Genomic DNA, 12,267 nt, shown 5'->3' with positions numbered 1-12,267 from the left:
ATGTCAGGGTCCCACCTCACAGCACGGGGGTTTGCGCGATGGTCAGATTACGTACTCCTCTTATCCTGTTAGGAGATAGGTTAAGACATTTACATGGTGAACGGGACAGCAGTGCGGCTTTGACTCGCCGACGACGTCGTCATATTCTTAACCGGCGCAGCACACACGGTTTTGATTTATCAGTTGATAACCCCACCTACATGGATGCTATAGGAGTACCACGTGGAGTCCCTGACGAATTTAAATTAGCAGATCAAGTGGCGGCAGGGTTCGAGAATATTCCTATCATAGCGGCCTTCTTTCCGGTCACTCCGAATAAAAATGTGGATCGGATTAATTATGTACATTATAACGTGTTGCGACTGACCAATTTGACCAGGGATGCTGTTGCAGGTTTGGCAGAACAGACAGCTCCCACCTCGCTCATGGCGGTGCAAAATAGGATGGCCTTAGACATGTTGTTAGCGGAAAAAGGTGGTGTTTGTGCCATGTTTGGTGATATGTGTTGCACATTTATCCCCAATAATACGGCTCCAGATGGTTCGGTATCGAAAGCCCTACAAGGTTTGCGCACGCTCTCTAAAACAATGCATGAACACTCTGGGATTGACAATCCTCTGGATGAATGGCTGACCAAGGTGTTTGGGAAATGGAAGACTCTGATAATGTCACTTTTTGTATCTCTTGCTATATTCGTCGCTATTTTGGTGACTTGTGGTTGTTGCTGTATCCCATGTATCCGTTCACTTGCCATTAGACTTATAACTACCACTATAGAGGGGAAGGCTCCCTCCCCTTTGGTAATGTCACTGCTGAACCCTCCCGATCCTGATATAGATGAAGACGATATCATCAGAATGTCGGAGATTGTGTGATCACCTTGTAGTGATCAAAAGGGGGCGTGAGGTTTTTCAATTTCTTTTTAGTCATGTATTGTTACTCAACTATTTGTGTGATCTCTTAAAAGAGATCAAAAGGGGGTATTGTGAGTGGGGATAGCCTTATAAGGAAATATCATGTATAACCAGCTTGCTCATTTCCGTGGTTGCAAAACAGCTTTATAAGGAGATATCTCTGAGAAAGACATGTTGTGAAACTAGGACCGCACCCACAACGGTCTTCTGAAAGTAACGCCTTATACAAGTACACACATGCACACACATAGAGGAAGAGACAAGATATTGACGCACACACATCTCATAAGGCGGAGACTGAACTCAAGTGTATATAACATCACACCCCTAGACAACGACAGAGCTTTTCCGTACTTTGTGCTGTTCGCATGTATTGTACTGAACTGTTCTCCGCACTTTGCAAACTGCGCAAATAAAACTGTGTTGATTCTTATATCGTCTCCTCTGTCTTCCTCCTTCACTGCATCAACGGACTCGGAAAGAGGTACAGGTTCACCTCAACAGCAGCAAGCAATTCTTCACTGCACATGCATATGTAAATAGTAAAACAATTCCAATGTGTTAGCGAAACCTTCTATATCACAGTGGTTTCTAAGATCTATTTTAAGTTCTTTGCCATCAGTGAGATGACATAGTTTACAAAGTGTGTCAAATTATCACTGAAGATCTTTTCAGGAATTTCAAATCTAGAAATGAGTTATTTTACGCGTGATTTTGCTACTGAGAGTGCATCTGCTTGTGCACATGGAAATATTTCAGACCATTTGGTAAAAACATCTGTTGTCACTGAGCAGAATCGTTTCCCTTAACATTAATTTAGTTCAATGAAATCTACACAATAATGAAATAATGAAATCCAAACAAATATGTTGAAAAAGATACACTGGCTTAGGGAATTATCTTCGTTTTGGTCTTAGATTGCCCTGTGGAATGTATTTTGCACATATTTGACCTGCTAGACAAAACTTTATTCATTTATTTATTCTAAAAAAAAAATTCAATAATAAGTAAAACCATATGCTGTAAAAACCTTGTTCATTATTGCTTCCATCCCTCCTGTTGAGACATGACATGGTCCGTGGCTCAATACTGCAGCATATTTAAACAAATTCTTTGGCAGTATGGTTTTCCTTCCGGTCATTCATACGAGTCTATTGTAGATGGCAATTGAATAACATCTAATAATGCTAAAATATTTGTAGTTTATACATTTAGCTGTGGATGTCAACATACCTGTTTTTCCAATGCTGTGTTAACACATGTACAGTTGAGAAGGCATACTGACTGTCAGTGTAAACGTTAACAACCTTTTTGTTATTTAATTTACAAGCTTCAGTTAAAGCTACCAATTCGACTGCTTGAACAGAGTAATTTTTTGGTAGTGGTTGTTTTAAGAAAACTTCAGTTTCTGTTACTACTGCAAATCCTGTAGCATTTGTGCCATCAGGGTTTTTTGCTTGACCTGTTGAATAAATATAGTTATTTCTGCATTTTCATAACGTATATCAGTTAAGTCTGGCCTGGGTAAAACACTGATGGTTATTTCTGACATGCAATCATGAGGCTTTCCATCTGTGGGGTAGGTAGCAGTGTGGATGGATTAAGTGTAGCACATCTCTCGACAACAAGGTGTGGCTGTGAAAGAAGAACTGTTATGTAGGAGAGATGTCTGGTAAAGATATTTTGTTAAGTAACCATATCACAGCCACTGCATGAGGTACCTTAAGTGTTAATGGGTGAAATAACACCATTATTGTTGATGCCTGCACTGCCAATGGCTTCTGGCCATTGATTCAAAAGTACGATCTCGTCCCTGTTTCCCCCTTTCAGTGGACACTGGCCCCTAATTACCGCAATTCAGCAGGGGGTCTTTCATTAGGAGTACTGGACTCCCCCGTGCACGGTTTCAGCTCCGACCCTGGAAAGCGGAAAAAACGTTGAGATCTGGTTTGAGGACCCAATTGTTGAGAAAAGTCTCTCAATGAGACTCAGAGTTGCTGGAGTCAGTTAATGCAAATGTTTAATCTTGCAGCAAGTTCAAGAATGTGTGTGTGTGTGTGTGTATGGGTGTATGTGTGCGAACGTGTGTGAGTTTGTGTGTGTGAGAGTTTACAGAACCTGTTATCCACATGCCGGTCTTAACTAGTATGGCACAGGTCCAGCCTGTCTCATCTTTTTTGGAAGGTCCAGCGCTCGGCCGTAACCCTTCTGTCTGTTTGGACTCTCACATACATTCGGTTAATCATAGAAAAACGAGAACAAAACTTTTTAGCCCCTTAAATTCATAAAACAGACATGGTGCAGTTATTTCCATTCTAGAAAATAAGAGTAATCACCACCATTCCTATAAATTCTGGATATTCTAACAATCTGAATCTTTTTTAAATGTTCGATGAAGCCCTTTGCTGTTCTGTTTAGAGACTCAGCTGATCATAAACCAAGTTTTGCTCTTGAACCAAGCTTCTAAACTCTTCACCTTTTTCATTTCTCAGTTAGTATTCACTTTAAAACTGATTAAAAGAAAAATTAAATGAATGCCTATCAACAAATATGGGATCTAAACTCTAGTGCTTTCTCTAAAATAATTTCCTTTCTCAATTCAGAAATGTGTGTGTGTAAGTCACAACACCCGTGACACCAAAATGGCTTTCTTTTCTCTCTTTTCTCTACACTCTGCACTGTGAGCACACACACCAAATCAGAAAGGCTTTTTTCTCTCTTTTCTACATTATGGACTGTGGGGACACAAAACCGCTCTCTCTCTTCTTTTTTTTTTGATTGTGTGCCAGGGCGTTGTCTCACGTATTAGATTGTGCTTAAGATACGAATGGGTTTATCAGTCACATCAGAATCCATACATACTGATCCTCCCGTAATAAAATGGTCGGATCTTATCAAACACACTTTGTTTCTTGTGACAAGTCAGCGAAACAGCGTATACACGTCAAGACACTGAATCAAGTTTGCCACAAGAACTCATAAGTTTGGCAGTATTGCTCTGCCGTCAGCAATCATACACCCATTTTATTTTCATGAGACATGTGCAGGCACCTGTTCATCTACTGTTCTATAACTATGAATTAGTTTATCTATTATCAATAAGGATACTTCTACAACTACTATCAAAGTATGTCCAGACTTCTTATGTTGTCAGTTGCTATATATGAATAAGTGGGTTGCTACTGAAAAGCATTAAGCATGTCACACAGCCCAAACATATAACATTTCAGGACACACCACACAGTTAACAACCACAGTGAAGCGTGTCAAAGCCCAAACATGTAACATTCAACAGGACACTTACACAACACATTCAAATCAAACAGTCAGACAACATACAAGAACATATACCCCAGCCGGCATTGCTCCCTGCCTATTTTCCTACAACTCACTATGTGTGCGCACACCTTTATTCACAAACTCTTCAACTTATACTCTTTTACCGAAGCTGCTACAGCTCGATTGGCCAAATACCCTTAGATCCTATTTCGGTGAATTTGACATCTGCCTTGTATGTAACAGATTAGCGGTTTAGCAGTTTTAATTTAGTTTGAGTGAAGGAATTCATTTTATAGCAAAATCCGAAATCGTGAAGAACTCATGAAAGTAAGCTTATTCTCGGATTCCTGAAACTTTAGATTTGCTCTTTCTTTTACTGCAAAGTACAACGTTGAGCAGCACTAATGAGTTGTTTCTATTTTTGGCAGGCTTTACCTTTGCGGATGAAGCCCTTTCTGTCTGTGCAAAAGAAATCTTGTTACTGTGCAAAGTGACTTCTCTGAGTAGAGTCGCCTTACTTGTTGCGACTGTGCCGATGTTCGAAGCTGGAGTGCAAAGTTGTTGCTTGAATGGTGCTCGCTGGAGCGTGTGGTAGTGTAAAGTTATACCATTTAAAAGGGCTGAAGAGTGCTCAGTGCAGCGGGTGGGCGGAGGTGCAAAGTGACACTATGGCCATAAAAAGAACACCGCTACAAGTGCGCATTGTGCCAGGAAGGGCCCTCGGACGTGAACCAGTGGACAGTTATCGCTTCTCTGCCTTTTGGCTAAGATCAAGTGTAGTATCTGTTCTTATCAGTTTAATGTCTGATATGTCCTCTATGCGAGACTACATATTAAATGGATTTTTATCAATAGGAGTTGAAAAAGGAGCTTACTCCGTTCACTCCAAGCATCGACCCAGTGCTGCTGGGAATGGTGCGCTCTCCTCTGCTCTTGTGAAAAAGCAAACAGCGGTGCAGGATGGAAGTTTCAGGGAGCCTAAGATGAAACTTTCTTTTAATCTGCTGATAAAAGAGAGTGAATGCGAAGCAGACTTTAACACGGCTCTGGGAGCGAGCCGAGTGCGGGCTAACCAGGAGAATTGCTTGAAAGAAACGCGACACCGAATGAGCGGTCAGAACAAAGCCTCACTACGGTGTTCCTGTGGTGTTTTTATAAAATGCGGTGTAAAAAAAGGTGTGAATGCCCCATAGAAAACTAAAAGGTGGAGCGGAAGTGTTCGGCTGCAAGAAGGTGTGAATGTCCGACTATATTTGGTGAAAAGCAGGTGAAGCAAGGTCTGAATGCCCAATCTTACATCATCATCAAAAGCGAGATCAGAGGTGTTTGGCGGCAAGAAAACGGGTAAGGTGTGAATGACCGACTAAATATCAACAAAAGTGGGGGCGGAGGTCTTCGGATGCAAGTAGGTGTGAATATCCCACCATACAAGTATGGTGGAGAGGAAGCTGTGAATGGCCGACCATAGTTTGCAAAAAGCGGGTGAGAAAAGGTGCGAATGTCCAACCATACATGATCAAAACAGGGAGCGGAGGTGTTTGGCTGCGACAAGGTGTGAATGTCCACCCATAATTAATGAAAAGCGGGCAACAAGTAGGTTCGAATGCCCAACCATACATCAACAAAAGCAGGAGTGGATGTGTTTGGCTACAAGAAGGTTTGAATGTCCGAGCATAGTTTGTAAAAAGCGGGTAAGAAAAGGTGCGAATGCCCGACAAAGTATGATCAAAAGAGGGAGTGGAGGTTTTCGGCTACAAGAAGGTTTGAATGTCTGACCATAGTTTGTAAAAAGCGGGTAAGAAAAGGTGCGAATGCCCGAACATACACCATCAAAAGAGGGAGCGGAGGTGTTCCGCTGAAAGACGGTGTGAATGTCCGACCATAGTTGGTAAAAAGCGGGTAAGAAAAGGTTCGAATGCCCGAATATATACCATCAAAAGCGGAAGCGGAGGTGTTCGGCTGTAAGAAGTTGTGAACGTCCGACCAAAGTTTGTAAAAAGCAGTTAAGAAAAGGTTCGAATATCCAACCAAACATAATAAAAAGTGGGAGCAGAGCTGTTCGACTGCAAGTAGGTGTGAATGTCCAGCCATAATTCCTGAAAAATGGGTAAGAAAAGGTGCGAATGCCCAACCATACATCATCAAAAGAAGAAGTGGATGTGTTCTGCTACAAGAAGGTTTGAATGTCCGACCATAGTTTGTAAAAAGTGGGTAAGAAAAAGTTCGAATGCCCGAACATACACCATCAAAAGAGGGAGCGGAGGTGTTCCGCTTTAAGACGGTGTGAATGTCCGACCATAATTGGTAAAAAGCGGGTAAGAAAAGGTTAAAATACCCGACTGTACACAATCAATAGCGGGAGCGGAGTTGTTCAGCTACAAGAAGGTTTGAAAGTCCGACCATGGTTTGTAAAACGCGGGTAAGACAAGGTGCGAATGCCCGACAATGTATGATCAAAAGAGGGAGCGGAGGTGTTCGGCTGCAAGGTCTGAATTTCCAACCGTAATTTGTAAACACCGTTGAAGAAAAGCCTCGAAAGCCCGACTATACACCATCAAAAGCGGGAGCAGAGGTGTTCAATTGCACACAATCAGGTTTTTGCAAATTATGATCTGATATTCACACATGCTTTTGATGATGTATGGTTGGGCATTCGCACCTTTTTTTACCCATTTTTCAGGAATTATGGGTAGACATTCACACCTTCTTGCAGCTGAACACCTCCACTCCCGCATATGATCATGTGAAATTTGATATTGTGAAGTTTGATATTCGAAAATTTTCTTTCATGTTTTCTAGCAATTATTGATGGACATTCAGACCTTCTTGCAGCTGAACCCCTCTGCTCCCGCTTTTGATGGTGTATAGTCGGGCTTTCGAGCCTTTTCTTCCCCGGTTTTTACAAATTATGGTTGGACATTCAGACCTTCTTTTAGCCGAAAACCTCTGCTCCCTCTTTTGATCATACATTGTCGGGCATTCGCACCTTTTCTTACCCGCTATTTACAAAAAATGGTCGGCCATTCACACCTTCTTGTAGCCGAACACATTCGCTCCCGCTATTGATTGTGTACAGTCGGGTATTTTAACCAACTACGGTCGGACATTCACACCTTCTTATGGCAGAACACCTCCGCTCCCTCTTTTGATGGTGTATGTTCGGGCATTCGAACCTTTTCTTACCCGCTTTTTACAAACTATGCTCGGACATTCAAACCTTCTTATAGCCTAACACATCCAGTCCTGCTTTTGATGATGTATGGTTGGGCATTCGCACCTTTTTTTTTACCCATTTTTGAGGAATTATGGGTGGACATTCACACCTTCTTGAAACTGAACACCTCCTCTCCCACTTATGATCATGTCCGGTTGGATATTCGAAATTTTTTTTTCATGTTTTCTAGCAATTATTGATGGACATTCAGACCTTCTTGCAGCTGAACACCTCCGCTCCCGCTTTTGATGGTGTATAGTTGGGCTTCCGAGCCTTTTCTTCCCCGGTTTTTACAAATTATGGTTGGACATTTAGACCTTCTTGAAGCCGAAAACCTCCGTTCCCTCTTTTGATCATACATTGTCGGGCATTCGCACCTTTTCTTACCCGCTTTTTACCAATTATGGTCGGATATTCACACCTTCTTACAGCGGAAAACCTCCGCTCCCTTTTTTGATCATTTATGGTCTGGCAATACTACCTTTTCGTACCCGTTTTTGAGTAATTATGGCTGGACATTCACAGCTTCTTGCAGCCGAACACCTCTTCTCCCGCTTTTGATGATGAATGGTCCGGCATGCTTACCTTTTCTAACACATTTTTCAGCAATTATTGTCGGTCATTCACACCTTTCTCATCAGCTTTTTGCAAATTATGATCTGACATTCACACCTACTTGCAGCCGAACACCTCGGCTTCCGCTTTTGATGGTGTATATTTTGGCATTCGAACCTTTTCTTACCCGCTTTTTACCAACTCTGGTCGGACATTCACACCTTCTTACAGCGGAACACCTCCGCTCCCTCTTTTGATGGTGTATGTTCTGGCATTCGAACCTTTTCTTACCCACTTTTTACAAACTATGCTCGGACATTCACACCTTCTTACAGCGAAACACCTCCGCTCCCTCTTTTGATTGTGTATGTACGGGCATTCGAACCTTTTCTTACCCGCCTTTTACAAACTATGGTCGGACATTCAAACGTTCTTGTGGCCGAACACATCCATTTCTGCTTTTGATGATGTATAGTTGGGCATTCACACCTTTTCTTACCCATTTTTCAGTAATTATTGGTGGACTTTAACACCTTCTTGTAGCCGAACAACTCCGCTTCCGCTATTGATTGTGTACAGTCGGGTTTTTTAACCTTTTCTTACCCGCTTTTTACCAACTATGGTCGGACATTCGCAGCATCTTACAGCGGAACACCTCCGCTCCCTCTTTTGATGGTGTATGTTCGGGCATTCGAACTTTTTCTTACCCACTTTTTACAAACTATGGTCGGACATTCAAACCTTCTTGTAGCAGAACACATCCACTTCTTCTTTTGATGATGTATGGTTGGGCATTCGCACCTTTTCTTACCCATTTTTCAGGAATTATGGGTGGACATTCACACCTACTTGCAGTCGAACAGCTCTGCTCCCACTTTTGATTATGTTTGGTTGGATATTCGAACCTTTTCTTAACTGCTTTTTACAAACTTTGGTCGGACGTTCACAACTTCTTACAGCCGAACACCTCCGCTTCCGCTTTTGATGGTATATATTCGGGCATTCGAACCTTTTCTTACCCGCTTTTTACCAACTATGTTAGGACATTCACACCGTCTTTCAGCGGAACACCTCCGCTCCCTCTTTTGATGGTGTATGTTCAGGCATTCGCACCTTTTCTTACCCGCTTTTTACAAACTATGCTCGGACATTCAAACCTTCTTGTAGCCAAACACATCCACTCTTGCTTTTGTTGATGTATGGTTGGGCATTCGAACCTACTTGTTGCCCGCTTTTCATTAATTATGGGTGGACATTCACACCTTGTCGCAGCCAAACACCTCCGCTCCCTGTTTTGATCATGTATGGTTGGACATTCGCACCTTTTCTCACCCGCTTTTTGCAAACTATGGTCGGCCATTCACAGCTTCCTCTCCACCATACTTGTATGGTGGGATATTCACACCCACTTGCATCCGAAGACCTCCGCCCCCACTTTTGTTGATATTTAGTCGGTCATTCACCCCTTACCCGTTTTCTTGCCGCCAAACACCTCTGATCTCGCTTTTGATTATGTAAGATTGGGCATTCAGACCTTGCTTTTCCTGCTTTTCACCAACTATATATATAACATTCACACCTTCTTGCAGCCGAACACTTCCGCTCCACCTTTTAGGTATCTATCACACCTTTTTTTTTCACCGCATTTTATAGATTATGGTTGGAAATTCTCGACCACTCATCCGAAGACCTCTCCTCCCGCTTTTGTTAATATATTTGAACTTTAGTCAGACATTCACACCTACTTGCAGCCGAACACCACCTCTCTAGCTTTTGATGATGTATGGTCCGGCATTCTTACCGTTTCTAACACATTTTTCAGCAATTATGGTAGGATATTCACACCTTCTTGCAATTGAACACCTCCTCTCCCACTTATGATCATGTGCGGATTGATTTTCGAAAATTTTCTTTCATGTTTTCTAGCAATTAAAAATGGACATTTAGACCTTCTTGCAGCTGAACACCTCCGCTCCCGCTTTTGATCATACATTGTCAGGCATTCGCACCTTGTCTTACCCGCTTTTTACAAAATTTAGTCGAACATTCACACCTTTTTGCAGCCGAACACAGTTTTTTGCAGCCGAATTTGGGCATTCGAACCTTTTCATACCCACTTTTTACCAACTATGGTCGGACATTCACACCGTCTTACAGCGGAACACCTCCGCTCCCTCTTTTGATGGTGTATGTTCGGGCATTCGAACCTTTTCTTACCCGCTTTTTACAAACTATGCTCGGACATTCAAACCTTCTTGTAGCCGAACACATCCACTCCTGCTTTTGATGATGTATGGTTGGGCATTCGAACCTACTTGTTGCCCGCTTTTCATTAATTATGGGTGGACATTCACACCTTGTCGCAGCCAAACACCTCCGCTCCCTGTTTTGATCATGTATGGTTGGACATTCGCACCTTTTCTCACCCGCTTTTTGCAAACTATGGTCGGCCATTCACAGCTTCCTCTCCACCATACTTGTATGGTGGGATATTCACACCCACTTGCATCCGAAGACCTCCGCCCCCACTTTTGTTGATATTTAGCCGATCATTCGCACCTTACCCGCTTTTGGCAAACTATGGCCTTCTTGCAGCCAAAAACCTCTGATCTCGCTTTTGATGATGTAAGGTTGGGCATTCAGACCTTGCTTCGTCTGCTTTTCACCAAATATAGTCGGACATTCACACCTTCTTGCAGCCGAACACTTCCGCTCCACCTTTTAGTTTTCTATGGGGCATTCACACCTTTTTTTACACCGCATTTTATAAAAACACCACAGGAACACCGTATTGAGGCTTTGTTCTGACCGCTCATTCGGTGTCGCGTTTCTTTCAAGCAATTCTCCTGGTTAGCCCGCACTCGGCTCGCTCCCAGAGCCGTGTTAAAGTCTGCTTCGCATTCACTCTCTTTTCTCAGCAGATTAAAAGAAACTTCCATCCTGCACCGCTGTTTGCTTTTTCACAAGAGCAGAGGAGAGCGCACCGTTCCCAGCGGCACTGCAGTACCGGGTCGATGCTTGGAGTGAACGGAGCAAGTTCCTTTTTCAACTCCTATTGATAAAAATCCATTTAATATGTAGTCCTTGCATAGACATATCACATATTAAACTGATAAGTACAGATACTACACTTGATCTTAGCCAAAAGGCCGAGAAGCGATATCTGTCCACTGGTTCACGTCCGAGGGCCCTTCCTGGCACAATGCGCACTTGTAGCGGTGTTCGTTTTATGGCCATAGTGTCACTTTGCACCTCCGCCCACCCGCTGCACTGAGCACTCTTCAACCCTTTTAAATGGTATAACTTTACACTACCGCACGCTCCAGCGAGCACCATTCAAGCAACATCGGCACAGTCGCAACAAGTAAGTCGACTCTACTCAGAGAAGTCACTCTGCACAGTAACAAGATTTCTTTTGCACAGACAGAAAGGGCTTCACCCGCAAAGGTAAAGCCTGCCAAAAATAGAAACAATTCATTAGTGCTGCTCTCCACGGAAGTCTTTAGTAAAAGGCGAAAGACTTGTACATTATGAAGAGAAACCAGTGTATGATTATCCATCACTGCAGGAGCAGGGCATCAGGCTAGTTGGCATAGCCACCTTCCCCATGGTGAGCTTTGCTTGGTTGAGACGCTTGCTCCCCCCCCATGCTCCTCGGCTGACCAAGTAGGAACAATCAGGCCCTATTCGATGGCTGCCTTGTCTTTTACTCTGTGCAAAAGACAAGGCAGCCACAAACAACACGGGAACACCGTATTGAGGCTTTGTTCTGACTGCTCATTCGGTGTCGCGTTTCTTTCAAGCAATTCTCCCGGTTAGCCCGCACTCGGCTCGCTCCCAGAGCCGTGTTAAAGTCTGCTTCGCATTCACTCTCTTTTCTCAGCAGATTAAAAGAAAGTTTCATCTTAGGCTCCCTGAAACTTCCATCCTGCACCGCTGTTTGCTTTTTCACAAGAGCAGAGGAGAGCGCACCATTCCCAGCGGCACTGCAGTACCGGGTCGATGCTTGGAGTGAACGGAGCAAGCTCCTTTTTCAACTCCTATTGATAAAAATCCATTTAATATGTAGTCCTCGCATAGAGGACATATCAGACATTAAACTGATAAGAACAGATACTACACTTGATCTTAGCCAAAAGGCGGAGAAGCGATAACTGTCCACTGGTTCACGTCCGAGGGCCCTTCCTGGCACAATGCGCACTTGTAGCGGTGTTCGTTTTATGGCCATAGTGTCACTTTGCACCTCCGCCCACCCGCTGCACTGAGCACTCTTCAACCCTTTTAAATGGTATAACTTTACACTAC

The 12,267-nt window shown here is 43.2% G+C and overlaps 4 non-coding genes across 4 annotated transcripts; 1 reads left to right on the top strand and 3 right to left on the bottom strand.

The window, feature by feature from the left end:
* The first annotated feature begins 4,937 nt into the window (after nt 1-4,937).
* Nucleotides 4,938-5,119, top strand: LOC140285932 (U2 spliceosomal RNA). Its single transcript, XR_011910869.1, has one exon. It is a non-coding gene; the product is annotated as a U2 spliceosomal RNA (small nuclear RNA).
* Nucleotides 5,120-10,935: 5,816 nt separating this feature from the next.
* On the bottom strand, nt 10,936-11,123 carry LOC140285930 (U2 spliceosomal RNA). The gene has a single exon (XR_011910867.1). It is a non-coding gene; the product is annotated as a U2 spliceosomal RNA (small nuclear RNA).
* Nucleotides 11,124-11,398: 275 nt separating this feature from the next.
* LOC140285952 (U5 spliceosomal RNA) lies at nt 11,399-11,512 on the bottom strand. Its single transcript, XR_011910883.1, has one exon. It is a non-coding gene; the product is annotated as a U5 spliceosomal RNA (small nuclear RNA).
* Nucleotides 11,513-11,923: 411 nt separating this feature from the next.
* LOC140285960 (U2 spliceosomal RNA) lies at nt 11,924-12,114 on the bottom strand. The gene has a single exon (XR_011910890.1). It is a non-coding gene; the product is annotated as a U2 spliceosomal RNA (small nuclear RNA).
* Nucleotides 12,115-12,267: the final 153 nt, after the last annotated feature.

The sequence above is a fragment of the Leuresthes tenuis genome, unplaced genomic scaffold, assembly GCF_036924035.1.
Source record: "Leuresthes tenuis unplaced genomic scaffold, fLeuTen1.0.hap1 SCAF_65, whole genome shotgun sequence".
NCBI classification, from domain to species: domain Eukaryota; kingdom Metazoa; phylum Chordata; class Actinopteri; order Atheriniformes; family Atherinopsidae; genus Leuresthes; species Leuresthes tenuis.
Note: the sequence above shows the minus strand (reverse complement) of the source record. Positions and strands in the feature narration are given on the sequence as shown.